General features: G+C 38.7%; 1 protein-coding gene across 3 annotated transcripts in view; it reads right to left on the reverse strand.

Moving 5' to 3' along the window:
* The window catches only part of COL26A1 (collagen type XXVI alpha 1 chain), a 2,134,825-nt gene that overhangs the window by 220,481 nt on the left and 1,899,150 nt on the right, over window positions 1–15,194 (reverse strand). The gene's annotated exons all lie outside the window — the stretch shown is intronic.

Raw genomic sequence — 15,194 nt, forward strand, 5'->3', positions numbered from 1 at the left:
AGTACTTTCTATAATTATGTTCTATATCTTCCAATGTATTGTTATATGTTCTTTTATATTTTTCTCTCTCTACTTTTCTCACTTCATATTACTAGTGTAAAAAACATATTTTATATTTTCCTTAAATATCATCCACCATTCAGACCAGTTTTTATAAAATGTTCTCATAGTAATATGATCTTTCCATAACTGTATTATTAATCTTTTTCCTTCTTCATTCTATGCTTTCTCATTTATAATTTTTATTCCTTTGCATATTTTTATATATTCTGTTTTCTTTATCTCTAGCCATATTGCAAGATGACCAGCAATTTATGTCTCAACTTCCTCCCCTTCTCCTATAGCTAAACCTTCTGATGCTATAAAATAAAGTTATTTTAGTTCTATACATACCCTTTTAGTAAGGCCATGATTTTTTGTCCCAACGTTTTTATTTACCACATCTTATACTTTCTAACATTGTTCTTATATTATTTACTTTCTTTTTATGATTGCCTCTTAAATCACATTTAAAATCTACTGTTATTTTAACATTCATATTTATCACTACATATTCTAAAATCTGATGAAATAATCTTTCCTTTCTTTACAATCTGTATAAGCACATAATGTTATAATTCTATATACTTGTTCTTTCCATTTTAAATCTACAATGGCTAATCTTCTCAATTTTGCTAAAGTTGCATCTAAGTTCTTTACTGAATTTCTACAGAATATGGCTATTCCAGAACATCTCTCATTTCCCAAATTCCAGATCATCTTTCCTCCCCATAGGTTCTTTGCTTGTAATCTTTCTTCATTTGTTAAAATCTTGTGTCTTCTAATATAATCACATCTATATCACATGTATTACACCACTCCAAAATTCATATTCTTCTTACTATACTCTTCATAATAATTCACATTTACAAAAACTACTCTAAAATTTTCATTTTCCCTTTTCCTTAGATTCATAATTTCATCAGTTCATAGCTAATTACTATGCTATCTTTCTTAACAGGCCATTCTAAACTTAATAATTTTTCTTCCCAAAGGTGAGAATCAAAACACTGTATATTGTGTCTGTGAGTCAAATACCTAAACCATTATACCAAGTCCCAATCTTTAGCTGTATATGTTTTCATCCATTTTTTTTCTTTTGTACTTATCCCTTTACATTTTATTTTTATGTCTTTTACTCTTTTAACAATAGTTATTTTTTTCTTTTACTACCTCCCAATTTGTCTTCATCACTTACTTCAGAACCTTCTTCCATGTCCTCTGTTATTTTTTGTCTTCTATTTTTTCTATTTCTGCTACTTTTAAAATGTATTCTCTTTGTTCATTTTCTTCACACTTTCATTTTTGTAATCCATCCATAAATGCAATTTTTAACATTTATAACATTTCAGTTCACATTTTTGCATCATGTCCCATTTTTCCAGAAATATATAATTTCGTTGTCACAGTTACTTATGAAATGTCCATCTTTTCCACAAAAAAATGATTTGGGCTGTCCTCAGTATTTTATAACATCTCTATTTCCCTTTCCCTTTATCATGCTTGGTATATGATTATTTTTTTCTCTTTCTATTTTTAACACACTGTTACAGTCCAAGCCCCCAGTCCATAACCCCTTTTGTAATTAACTTTTGCAATGTTCAGTACTTCTTTGCATAAAGATTTCAAATGTCTTAAAAGTCTCTCTTTCTACCTCTGTTCAAAATCGTACATTAATCTTGTTGTTTCCCTGTTAAATGCTTTTATCACAAAGATTATATGGGTTACAGGTCTTTCTTTTTTTTCATATTCTCCAAGAAAATTGTCCATTGAAAAAGCAGTCTCAAATATAATGTCACAAAATGTGCATTTGTTAATATGAATAAATGCTGTTACCTCATGTGGTTTTACAATCAAAGGAGCTATTAAATTGTCCCACACTTCATACCTGTCTATTCCTTTGTCTTCTTTACTTTGAATCCTTACCAAGTACTTTCTGTTTTTCATTTGCTTCTGCCTTCTTTTCTGCTACTCCAGTTTTGCCTTCTGCATGTATTTTTTTTTCCATCTCACCACTATTTTTCAGGATTGTCTATGCATCATCCTTTTGTATTTTCTCCATGATGCCCCTCCTGGAAACATCTCTTTCATTTTCTGGCACACTCTGTACCACCATTTCTTTAAGTAAATCATACCACAGACCGTCCTGACTGAAGGGTTGTAATTATACATCCATCTTTTTGTTGACTCATCTCCATCAGACAGGTTTCTTTGAAACATTTCCTAAAAATCCTGCACACATTTTCCGGTCTCAGTATTTTTTTTCTCCCTCATTTCTTTCACCACTCCATCATCTCTTTCTCTCCCAATCTGCCTCCTTATGTCTACAGGCTGCTTCTATATCTGGAATGGAAACAGGAAGTGCCCTCCAAAACTGGCCCCACTCACAACAATGAAGGGAAAGTTTCCACATGCCCTGGCCAAATTTCCCCTAGCAGCATAAATATCACTTGAGGTCTCCATTGAAAAGAGGCTACTAACTTATTTTTACTAACACAGTCAACAAAGGGTAGGTGGATGGATATATAAATAAATAAAATACAGAATCACCAAAAAACTGCTTCACAAAAATACCAGTAAATCATTTACAAATCCAACCTGTTATATGTTTAACAAACTGTATTTTAATTTCTTTGGAAATTATCTTATCCAGCTAAAAACAAAGAATCTGCAAAATGTCCCAACCAAACTTGCCAAAAGTACTGAATAACTCCAACTAGGCATGTGGCCTATTTTCATGAGATCACAGGTGGGGAAAATTTGGTAAGGATGTCAGGTAGATAAAGGTAAATGTAGAGGTGAAGGGTATGGGGGAGGCTAACCCCTCTAAAAATGCTTATGTTTTAGACTTAATAAGCTCTGTGATCATACTTCTGACAGCAAACAGTCAGGACTAAAGCTTTGAGCTTCTCATTATCTGCTTTATGTGCATAGAGTATAGGGCTTGATTCCTTCCACTTTTTTTTACCTACCGTGTGAATCTGAGCAAGTTACTTAACCAGACAGTGATCTTGGGTTGCCCTGGAAAAGGAATAGTTGTATCCAATAGACTTGCCTGGTCAACAAATAGTTAAAATAAAATAAAAAAGTGACCTCTCTGATTTATAAAGTCCACCATCAAATTCCTGACAAATAATCCTCCCACACCATGAAAACTCCACTGCAGACCGAAATATGAGTACACATACATGTTATTGGTTCTCCTTACCACAACTTCCATACTAATGTATTCCTTTTCTACGTCACACTACAATGACAAAAAGAAACCCCCTGGATCATGTTATCCCACAATCCTTTCTACCATATGCAGCTTGCATTTTCCAGGCTATTGAGTGGTGATTTATCACTGGGACAAAGTAGAAATTCCCTAAGACTCCAAGAGCAGAAAAAGTTATTTCTTACATTTCACTGAATTGCACTTCTTCAATGCTTATAAATGTGCTATACAGCTAATCTAGTACATTTTACACTGTTATAAAGTTTTTTTACTGTTTCACTGCATTTGTGTACTGTGTTATACTGTTTTAACTGTAGTTTTCATTACTAGACAGTGTTTCATTACTGTAATTGCATTTTTACTTTATTACTTAACTGTAAACTGCTTTTTCATACTGAGAGTTTTATTTTCTGCTTGTGAGTGCTCTACCTATGCTTTTCTGTGTATTTGAGAGATTTCTGTGTTGTAGTCAGGTAGCATAGTTTGGATAGAGGCCTGCTGTTTGTTTGTTCTCATTTCCTGCCAATGAGTGTATCATATAAATGATTTGTTTGCAGTTAAAAGCATTCTCTAGAGTCTCCTTACTCCTTTATCTAAAACTTTTATTTAGTGGTTCACTGCTGTTTTTCTGCTGTGATAAATATTTCTGTAGTGTTTTATGCCTAATAGTGTAGCTAGTAGCTGTAATAGTTTCCCATCCCCCCACTGGTGTCTTGTTCTTATACTTGGTGGCTTTGCAGTTGCCCGCCTCTGTTGTAAATTTGATCTGGGACACTACTCCAAGTCTAGTGTCATTAGCTCATTTTGCCTAATACAGAGAGAGCATTTGAGAAGGGTTACCCACTTAGATTCTTAACCTTGAATTATCTTCTGTTCTTTCTCCCTCTCCACTTTGCTAAAAAAAAACTTTGCTAGAATCTCCTTGTGTTTTGAGTGTGCTTCTCAGCTGATAAGTATATTTTTGGCACTTTTTAACTGTTCAGAGTTGAATAAGACAATAAATGAATTCAGTTCAGAATTTAAAAAAATCTAAGCTTGTTTCCTGCCTTTCCTGTAACTAGTCTAGTCCAGATACAGATTTGCTGTATCCAGGACTGTTTGTAAGCTTCTGAACCTCCCAAGCCTTTTGTGTTGGAGGGAAGCCTTCTAGCTTATCAGTGGGTATGTTAAGCACTAGGTAGCCTATCGACCACAAGAGGAGTGGTTTCTGGCCCAGAAATTGTAGATTATTGGCTGTTTAGGGAGTTTTTCCATCTCTTTCAACTGGTTTAAAAGCCCATGTTTGCGGTTGTTTCCCTCTTTTCCTGTAACTAGTCTAGACCAGATACAGATTTGTTATATCCAGGACTGTTTGTAAGCTTCTGAGCCCTCCAAGCCTTTCTGTGTTGCAGGGAAACCTTCTAGCTTATCAGTGGGAGTGGTAAGCACTAGGTAGCCTATATACCACAAGAGGAGTGGTTTCTGGCCCAGTGATTGTAGTTTATTGGCTGTTTGGGCATTTATTTCCATCTCTTTCAACTTTCTGGCTTTGAGTTTGTTTCCCACCTTTCTGAGTGGTGCCAAATTATGCTCTACAAATTTTCCCTTAGATCTGCTAGTTCTCACCTCTCCTGCACTTTTACTAGCTTATTAGTCTAGCACTTTACCAGACTTCTTGTAGCAATTATTGTAGCACACAAAAGTGTTACCAGCACTAATTGTTCTACAAGGAAACTGCTCCAGTACTTATTATTAATGCCCACCCTCCCAGGCATGTCTAAAGGTCAGTTCCCTGTGCTTTCTCCTATTAACCCGGTGAACTTGGGCATTCTGAGGCAATACAGCAACTACCTCATATACACCGACAACCCTCACCTCTTACCTCCCAACACTCAGACTTGCAAGAGATGCACTTATATATCCAAATTGGAAGCCATGCACTCTCCAGCCAAGACCAGAATAGCTGGTCAAGAGGAGAAGGTTAACAGTTGCACCACACCACATGGAACACATAGCCCTCCAAAACACACACAGGACTGCCTTCACATAAAAACACAAACCACACACCCACCTATAACCAAACAGCAGAGACCTCCAAGGCAGAAACCCACTCGACTACCACACCACAATACTAATCATGAGACAGATATCTCTCCTAAACAGTGTGCCACTCAACCAAAGCCCCCAAGGCAAAACAGCATGCCCAACACACTAGTCATAGGTGACTCAACAGTGAAGCACACTGATGTCCCACTCACTAGGTTGAATAAGGAGAAAGTAACAGCTGCCTGTCAGGTGCCAGGATCTGCCACATAACGCACATACTCAGGTCCCTCAGCAACAGGTACACATATGACTCTGTCATTGTACCTATGGGTGTGAATGACTGGAGACATACCACCCTGGACTACATGAAAAGAGACATGGAGGAGCTATTGGATTATGTAGCCCAGGTGGGTATGACCCTAGCCCTGCGCAGCATCCTACCATCATCCAGAATGATACCACAGTGCAAGCAGAAAATGATTGATTTCAACAAATGGCCAAGTTTCTGGTGTCATTCTAAGGGGATCCAGTATCTGAATGCCTGGGATGACATGATGGACAGACCTCGATGCTTTGCTAGAGATGGCCTGCATCTGTCACCCCTGGGCTTCTGGATACTAGCTAAGGCTCTTGCTACCCCATATAGTGCCTTTTTAGGTGATGTTCCAAAGACCAAATTACCACTGTAACAGCTACAAACAAATGCAATCTTGGGGTCATGCTGCTCAACACTAGAAGTCTAAATCTCAAAATGCACTCGCTCGAAGCACTCCTTAAAATGGAGAACATTTGTGTTGTAACAGAGACCTTGTTTAAGGCAGGAGAAAGCATCCCTGCACTATCAGGCTATAACTCATTCCACACCTTTTGGCCCCAGAACTTGGACCGAAAGCTCCAAAGGCGGTGGTGTTTCCATATTCATAAAGGATGTGCACACCTTCAGACTGGTAGCCCAATATAATGCCTCAGAGATACTTCAGGTGCAGCTAACATTGGGTAAGACAGCAATTTAGGTCGTAGCCTGCTATAGGTCCCCAACCATGTCCCAAGACTCTCACTCCATGTTCCTAAGCACCCTGGAGAATATTAGGGTCCAACCTAACACTCTCATATTGGGTGAGTTCAACCCCTCCATTAACTGGGAAAACTACTCATGTACCAAGACACTTGTCCAATGTTTCCTGGAATTCATTAATTTCAATGCACTGATCCAGCTTGTTCTTACCCCCACTAGAGGTAGCAACATCCGTGACATGGTCATTACTAACATGGGTGACCATTTCTCTACACCAATAGTCAACTCCTCCCTGGTTAGATTGGACCACAAACTAATCACCTTGGAAATCCCCCCTCGGCAAATGTAACCACCATGAAAAACTTCTCTAAAACTAACTTTGGGTTCCTACAAACAGAGGTGGCTAACTTCACGGCACCCATGCAAATGCAGAATAGTTGCATGACAGCCGAATCATACACCAATGCACTGTACAAACATGTACACAAATGCATGGATCTCACCATACCCAATAGAACCAAGATGCTCTCTTCCAAAAAAAGGAAGCCAATCTTGTGGTCCCTTGCCATAAACTCTACAACAGAAGGAGGAAACTGATGTGGAATAAGGTGAAGTCCCAAGACTGGAAAAACTCCCTTATCAGCTTCAACAAAAAGTTGAGATCCCTCATCAAATCCTCTAAAGCTAGCTATGAAAACAGAATTGCAGCAGATAGTAAAGACAACCACAAGGCCTTCTATAGTTATGTAAAGAATCTCCATGGCAATACCCAGATTTTCTCTGTGCTACTGCACAATGGTACCTCCTATACTGAGCCAACAGAGATTGCCAATATACTGGCCGAGAGATTCAGTGCCAACTTTACCCCCCTCCCAAGGACCAAACACAATACCAGTAGATTGCCAGGCACCCAGTATTACTGCTGCACAGGTTAAAACAGCACTGTCCAAGGCCAAGGATACAGCTGCTATGGGACCTGGCAATATCCCTGGCTGTGTTCTACATGAAGTACAGAGTGAACTGGCACCTCACCTGTGTGCCCTGTTCAATCACAGCCTCACCTCAGGCTTTGTCCCTACCGAATGGTGCACTGCTACAGTTCTCCCTCTCCACAAAGGAGGAGCAACTACAGACCCAGGGAACTATCGCCCCATTAGCCTGATGAGTCTGGTATGCAAAGCTATAGAACACATCATCACAGACCTAATAAACAAGGATATAGGGAATCTCCAAATTCTGGATCCCACATAGTTTGGTTTTGTGAAGGGTAGATCATGCCTGCTCAACTTGGTTGACTTCATTGAGTCAGTCACCAGAGCTGTGGATGAAGGCAAGGTGGTTCATACAGCCTACCTTGATCTGGCCAAGGCCTTTGATACCATTCCCCAGTCAGGAATCAGAAAAACTCACTAAGCTAGGCATCAACCCCTACATCACTAGGTGAGTTGCAAATTGGCTCACATATAGAACTCATAGTGTGAAAGTAGCTGACTCCAAGTCAGACTGCTGACCAGTCACGAGTGGAGTCCCTCAGGGTTCGGTCCTGGGTCCTCTCCAGTTTGGTATCTACTTCTCTGAAGTCCAGGCCAACACGAAGGGACTCTGGCTAACAAAGTTCACAGACAATTGCAAGTTGGGAGCTATTATTAACTCTCCAAGTGATGTTGACATCCTACAGAAAGGCCTCACTGAGACCAACAACCTGTGTCAGAACCATGACCTTAAACTCAATGCCAAACAATGTGTCGTCACCTCCTTTGGGAAAAACCCGGTTCCCATGAATTACCACATTGATGGTAGTCTACTGAACATGGAAGGCGTTATAAGAGATCTGGGAACACAGGTGAACAGCAACCTGTCTTTTGACCACCACACTGCCATTGTGATCAGAAAGTCCTTCTATGTGGCACATCTCATTAATAAGGGTTTTGCATCCAGGAAGAAAGAGGTCATTGTCTCCCTCTACTCTTCCCTCATTAGGCCAATCATCAAGTACAATGCCCCATTTGGCATGTACCTCACTAGACACCTGCAACAACTGGAGTGGCACAAAACTACCTCACACAGAGGATCCTAGGCCTTAAACACTTGTCCTATATGGACAAATTCAAAAAAATTCCAATTATTCTCTACCTCATATCGCCTACTTAGAGGCGATCTCTGCTTGACTTACAAAGACATGTCTGACTCAGCTCTGTTAGAAATGCTACATCTAAAGAAATCACAATAGCTGTGTATCACATGCTCCAGAGACCTCAACCTTATTACCACAATCAACAGAATGTACTGGAGGGACAGGTTCATAACCCAGAGACTGCCCATGCTACAGAATAGACTTCCTATACATGTCAAACAGAGCACCTCACTGGCCCTCTTCCTATTCTTGATGAGTGGATGGGAAATAGAAAATTCACTCCGGGGATCACTCCAGTGGCTCTACTCTACAAAGGCACTGGGATCTAAAGTCGGGTGGCACAATACCAGGGTAATCCTATGGGGTAGGATTGTAAAGCCTCCAGGGCCATTAGCCTAGTAAACACCTATGAAGAGCCATGCAGCTTCACACAAAATGATTCCCACCACCAAAAAAATGTGCCTAGGTATTAAACCGCTACCAACCTATCATAGCCATCAGAAGTTAAGAAATGGATTTTTCAGGTGTCAAACTTACTCTTTTACAGATTTAATAAATCACAAAAAATGGCCACTTAGAGCCAAAATGCTAACATATGTGCCCTAAAACCAAATATATCAGTTAAATTGGTGAAGCTGTATACCCACTGTGTCAGGTCAAGAATCAGAAATTGAAAGAAATGAATGTGTACATTGGATAAGCTATTCTCTCTCCAGTGGAAGCACAAAATCATTCTAAAGTCTCAGAGACAGAATAACATTCCCTTTTTATAGGTATGCCGAGGCATGTTGTCACTACAGACAGCACTGCACTGGCAGGTTACTGGTGGTAATATACTTATGTGGAAAGTCACACCCCAGGCCAAAACAGTATATATTTGGTTACTAAACAATACAGTGTAGCAACTAATAGATTTAAATTCAAATATTCTGGCATTTTGGCTTGTGGCTAAGAGAATCTTCTGACAATTATTGCAGTGGATTAAGGCTATGAGGCTTAGTTGAGCTGCTTCCTATAATTCACAGTTTGATTCCTTCAGCCTTCATTTGTTTAGTATGTGAGTAAACAAGTCACTTGGCCAGACAGTGGTCCTACGTGGAGTCCAGTAAAGGTCCATGGGGACCCATGCTCTACTCTAGTTAACAAACCTAAATAAAGAAAACAGTTTTTTAAAAAAAGGCAAGATGCAGACACAGTTTAGTTATATTGTTTTATGCTCATCGCTGCCCCTTATGTTGTTCATGCATACAACAAACAATTTGTTACACTAAGTCAAACAACCAACTGCTTTAGTATTATCACCTTTTTCATTTCTCACTCTGCAAGCTGATGGAATAGATAACTTTGGAGTACAATGATGCTCGCCAGATTGTTGATATAACACATATATTCATGCACATTGCACATGCACAAACATGCGTGCGTATACAAATACACACACTCACAAACATGCATTCTTTTTCTACCCGTGCTGTTCTTCAGTTTGCCCACTATTCTTGGTATCCAGAGCTCTAACAAGTCTAACACATTGCAGATCAAGGAGTTATTAAACCAAGAACATTTGGTCTTTTTGGCAGGTATGGAAATCTCTGCCATTTTGGATTTACTTACTCACCAGGTACATGTTCTAATTCAAAGGAATGCTTGCATTCATAAATTAGACCTTTAGGTCAGTGAAAGCAATATAAAAGCAGTGGAGTATAATAAATTTAACTGACACAGCTGTTCCTTTCACTGCTCTGCAGTGCTCAGGGCACTGAAAAGATCATTTTTAAATCCTTAGTCAAGCACAGTGTGCAAGACATTTTGTTGGAGTTATCAACATACAGACGTCAGTCATGGCTTACAGGATAGGTCATTCCCCTCAACACTAAATTGCATGGCTGCCATGCAGAACAGAAAGTAATAAAAAAGGAAATGCTCTTCAGAAAGTGCTTTTCCTCATCAAATCACAAAACTGAATCTTTCTCTTGAATAGATTACATTTTCTGCTGAGCAAGATTTCCAGATGCCACCCTGAAAACTTAAAAGAGTTGTTTTTAGATTGCTAAGTATGTTAATAACAAATGTAGCCTTTACTGAAAGTGTTTTAAATCATAACACATTTTTTGTTTACTTTGATATGCATCACTTTTGGTTTTATTACACACATGAACTGATGTATGTTTGTATGTCTGAGGGTGAGTTGGTGTTGTAGTTAGCTCTTTAGCCTAAGGCACATCTTTGGCGAAAATGCTATTTGGCACATAGCAATCACACACAGACACAACACACTTTCTCAATTTTAGTATGTCACTCTCTCTTTCTATATATATATATATATATATATATATATATATATATATATATATATTCCTTTATTTAGAAAAATAGAACACTCTGGTTTGGTTCTTTTATATGCCACTCCAATAAACCAGGATAAAATAGGCAGAATAAGTACAAATGTGCAGTCATTAAGGTTTGTTAATTAGGATAAGTAATTCCCTTAAATGAAAACTCCAGAAATCAGTTAACAGACTCACATAACATAAGGTACACACCTGAGTCTTCTGATACAGTAAATAAGGGGTGCATGTTGGGGGGGAGGGCAGATTAGCAAAGTTTGTTAGGCCATTACAAAGATATGCACCTGGAAAATTATAGAAGTTATGAGAGCCCTATACAACTAGAAATTAGTGAAGACGCACTCAAAACAAGATTGGCTTCCTCCTGTTTCATTTAACAGAAGTACAGTCATACCCACTTCTAATGCAAGGTAGAGGAGCCTAGATGTTATGAAATAGGGAGAAAAAACACCCATTTTTTTATGTAAAGCTTTATTCTTCCAATATGGCACTTAAAGACTGCATGCGCATCATTTATATATGCAGGAACATACATCATAAATGAGACCATAATTCTATAACCACATAATTCTCTCACTGACAAAGAAAACTTTGTGCAGAAAATCTCTGGATTCTAAAATATGGCCCCTAAGAACCATAAGTGTCACTTACTGTAACTTACGATGAAGCTTTACTTGCATGTATTCAGTAAATTAGAAGCATGCACTGTACATACTTTTCATAAAATATAGTCCTTCATCCATACAGGTGGATGCCTAACAGGCTTATTTTCATTAGACAGCATAACAGCGTCATAAGCATGTCATCAGTTGATTGTTCACCTGTATTTCCACCTCACATTTCATATGTACTGATCTTTTTCTGCATCCCTGTTTTTTTTTTTTTCGCTCAAACCAGTGCTCCAGTTCTGCACTTCACTTTTCTGGTTTCTCTCTGCCCACTGGTTTATGCTTTACATATGCCCCAGTTATGCTTAATTACATCTGCAGTGTTTTGTAGTGAGAGAATCCTTTTTTGTGTGTTCCAGATCTCCAGTGTGTAGCTTACAATGCATTTGTCTCCAATGCCATAGCACTGCATGTCATATTTGAGTTGTTACATGGCAAGATGTTGTTGTGAAGGATTCCAGGCGTTCCCTTCCAAGTTAACCATCTATAGTGCTACTTTTCAACTCCTGTTAACCCTTCAGTTTCTCTATTTTCTCTGAACACAGTACAGACAGTTTAGAAGGTTCTTCTTTTGTAAGTAAGACTCAAATTTTGCTGAGACAAACTGTGGGACTATTGTGTGAAATTCAATTCTCAAGATTACCCATCTTGCTGAAAACTGTAGAAAAGAAGTAATCACTGCAGCAAATGTTACCTGTGAAGAAAATCCAGTTTCTAGCTACTTACTAATCTGTCAAGGTAATGACAAAATGACAGACTGAAGGTACACTAGTAGAGGGTTGAGCTCTCCTTATCTTGACTGACACTTTTTTTTCCATGCCCAATACAGAAAAGCTACAATGTTAAGGGGTAGTGTAAGCACAATAGCTGCTTTATCACAATGCTGGCATGCTACACAAGACTGAATGGCATTCTAGGTCACCAGTATATGTCTATCAGCTACTGCTTTGTCCATAGTGCTTCTTGGTGACTCTCGTGCAAGATCTGTACTTCTGGTAGTAAATCTGATACAATCAGTATGATTCACAAAATATATAACCAAACCCCAGGGATTGTTTATGCTAAATTCTGAAGTATGAAGATTTGCATTCACACTCCTTTCTGATGCTGGCTGTCTTTGCTGTATGTATTCATGCAATTGTACTTGAACTGGACACATAACAGTTCAGTTGTGACACTAGAAGAGAATGTCTGAGCTATTATTAGGTACACAGCTGTAAATAGATAGCAGTAAGTGGGATAAGCATTAAGTCAAAACATTGTCAGAACTTGTTTTTTAATGAACTCTGTAGTTAAAATTCAGCAGTATAGGTGACAATCTGCTAATATACATGTCTGCTCTTTCTAACCCTTTAAAAGCAAGGAATGTAGTTAATAGGCTATGAACTGTCCGCAGTATAAACTCGCATCTCCATAAAGATATTTGAGTGGGAATAGAACCCACAGCCTTCTGCTTTTCCAGAACCAAAGTTGAGTGTGCTACCTGTTGCGCCAATGACATTGTTAATCTTGAATTTTGAGACTTTATCATAGAAATATAGAGGAAGGAGTTGCATTGTGTTTTTGTAGACTTAGAGAAAGCATATGACAGGGTGACTAGAGAGGAGTTGTGGTATTGTATGAGGAAGTCAGGAGTGTCAGAGAAGTATGTAAGAGTGGTACAGGATATGTACGAGGGTAGTGTGACAGCGGTGAGGTCTGCAGTGGGAGTGATGGATGCATTTTAGGTGGAGGTGGGGTTACATCAAGGATCAGCTCTGAACCCTTTCTTATTGGGTGGTGTGACAGCGGTGAGATCTGCAGTGGGAGTGACAGATGCATTTAAGGTGGAGATGGGATTACATCAAAGATGAGCTCTGAGCCCTTTCTTATTTGCAATGGTGATGGACAGGTTGACAGACGAGATCAGACAGGAGTCCCCATGGACTATGATGTTTGCAGATGACATTGTGATCTGTAGTGAGAGTAGGGAACAGGTGGAGGAGACCCTGGAGAGATGGAGATATGCTCTAGAGAGAAGAGGAATGAAGGTCAGCAGGTCTAAGACAGAATATATGTGTGTGAATGAGAGGGAGGATAGAAGAATGGTGAGGATGCAAGGAGTAGAGGTGGCGAAGGTGGATGAGTTTAAATACTCGGTGTCAAAATCACAGTCTATCATTGTTTCTTGTCCCTCTACCCCATTTCATCATCATCCCTTCCCACTTTGAATTATAGGTTTCTGCCAGTGCTATGCTTAGGAGCTTTAACTGTGAAGCTCTGCAATACCCAGTCAAATCTGGTAGTCTCAATCTGCCTTAATTGGAAAAATCAGTTTATCCCACTTGACTCTCGCAGTCTTCTCCTTCCAGATACAGTCCTTCAGCTCTTTATTAATTGCTATCCACACCTTCGCCTTTGGGTGGTAAAATATGCCTGACCTGTATATAAAACTGAAGGGACTAAAAACATTTTAAGTGCATATATATTGTTATCTATATCCATATAATAGAGATTTCAAATTTCTCAGTTTTTGGATCATCTTTTATTTAGTCTCTTCCCACATAACCTTGACTGCCACACTAGAATTATTTTTAATCCATACTCCTAAGTACTTCATTTTATCATGTCCCCATAAATAAGATTATTGTTGAACCAATTTGTGTGTGGGTACATTATTAACAGCTATTGCCTTTGTTATAGCTTCATTAATTTTGTATCCTGAAAAGATTTGAATCTGCCTCAAAATGTCCCACAACACTGAAATGTCCTTTTCTGGTCTTATCAGGTATAAAATAATATCATCTGCAAAAAAGGCAGTTTTTCCTCATTACCATACCAATTATATCCTTACATTTCTGAATCTCTTATTTTCTTTGCCAATGGTTCTAAACATCATACAAATAAAGGGGAAACAGGACACCCCTTCCTGGTTCCTCTATTCAAACAGAAATTATCACAGGGGAACCCATCCACTTTAGTTTTCGCCTCCGATCCCTCATATATCTGTCTAATACACTTTAGAATTTTATCAGGGAATGCAAAGGCTTCCATTGCACTTCTTATAAACTCCAAGCTTCCTCTGACAAATACTTTCTCTGCATCAAGACTTTAGATATTACAGCCACCACTGCTTTCTTCCATGATGTTGGTGCTTCTCCTATTAAAATACTGTTAAACAAAACCTTCCCCATCATTATAAGTTTTTCCCTCCTAGCTTCCAAACTTCCCCAGAATACCATCGATTCCTGGGGACTTTCCTATGGATTGGTTTTACACCACCATTTTCATCTCATCTCCTCTTATCCTAACTGTAAGTAGTTGACCCTCACCTACCTCTAACTTTGACGTATTTAATTCTCCCATAAACATTTCCATTTGTACCTTTTCTTGATCTCCATATTTCTCTGCTTTATACAGACTTTCATAAACTTTCTGAAATATTTCTGGTACCTCTACAGGATCTCGTTATTTTCCTTGTTATAGGCTCCCTAAAAAAACAAATAAATGAGCCACTCCACCACGTCTGTAGTTCTGTAGAAAACAAACAGTTGAAGAATTAAAGTGATTTCTACAGAACTACAGACGTGGTGGAGTGGCTCATTTATTTATTTTTATGAGCCTATCCTTTACCAGAGCGTTGGTATTGTTTTTTTCATTTTATTTGCTCCCTAAACTTGGTGACAACCCTTTCAATTTTCTGTTGCCTGAGTCATTGCACTAAAAGTTTTTGTGCTCTGGCATTATTATCATAAACAGTTGCTTAACAGCG

This window comes from Protopterus annectens, chromosome 13.part0 (genome assembly GCF_019279795.1).
Source record: "Protopterus annectens isolate FY-2018-M chromosome 13.part0, PAN1.0, whole genome shotgun sequence".
NCBI classification, from domain to species: domain Eukaryota; kingdom Metazoa; phylum Chordata; order Ceratodontiformes; family Protopteridae; genus Protopterus; species Protopterus annectens.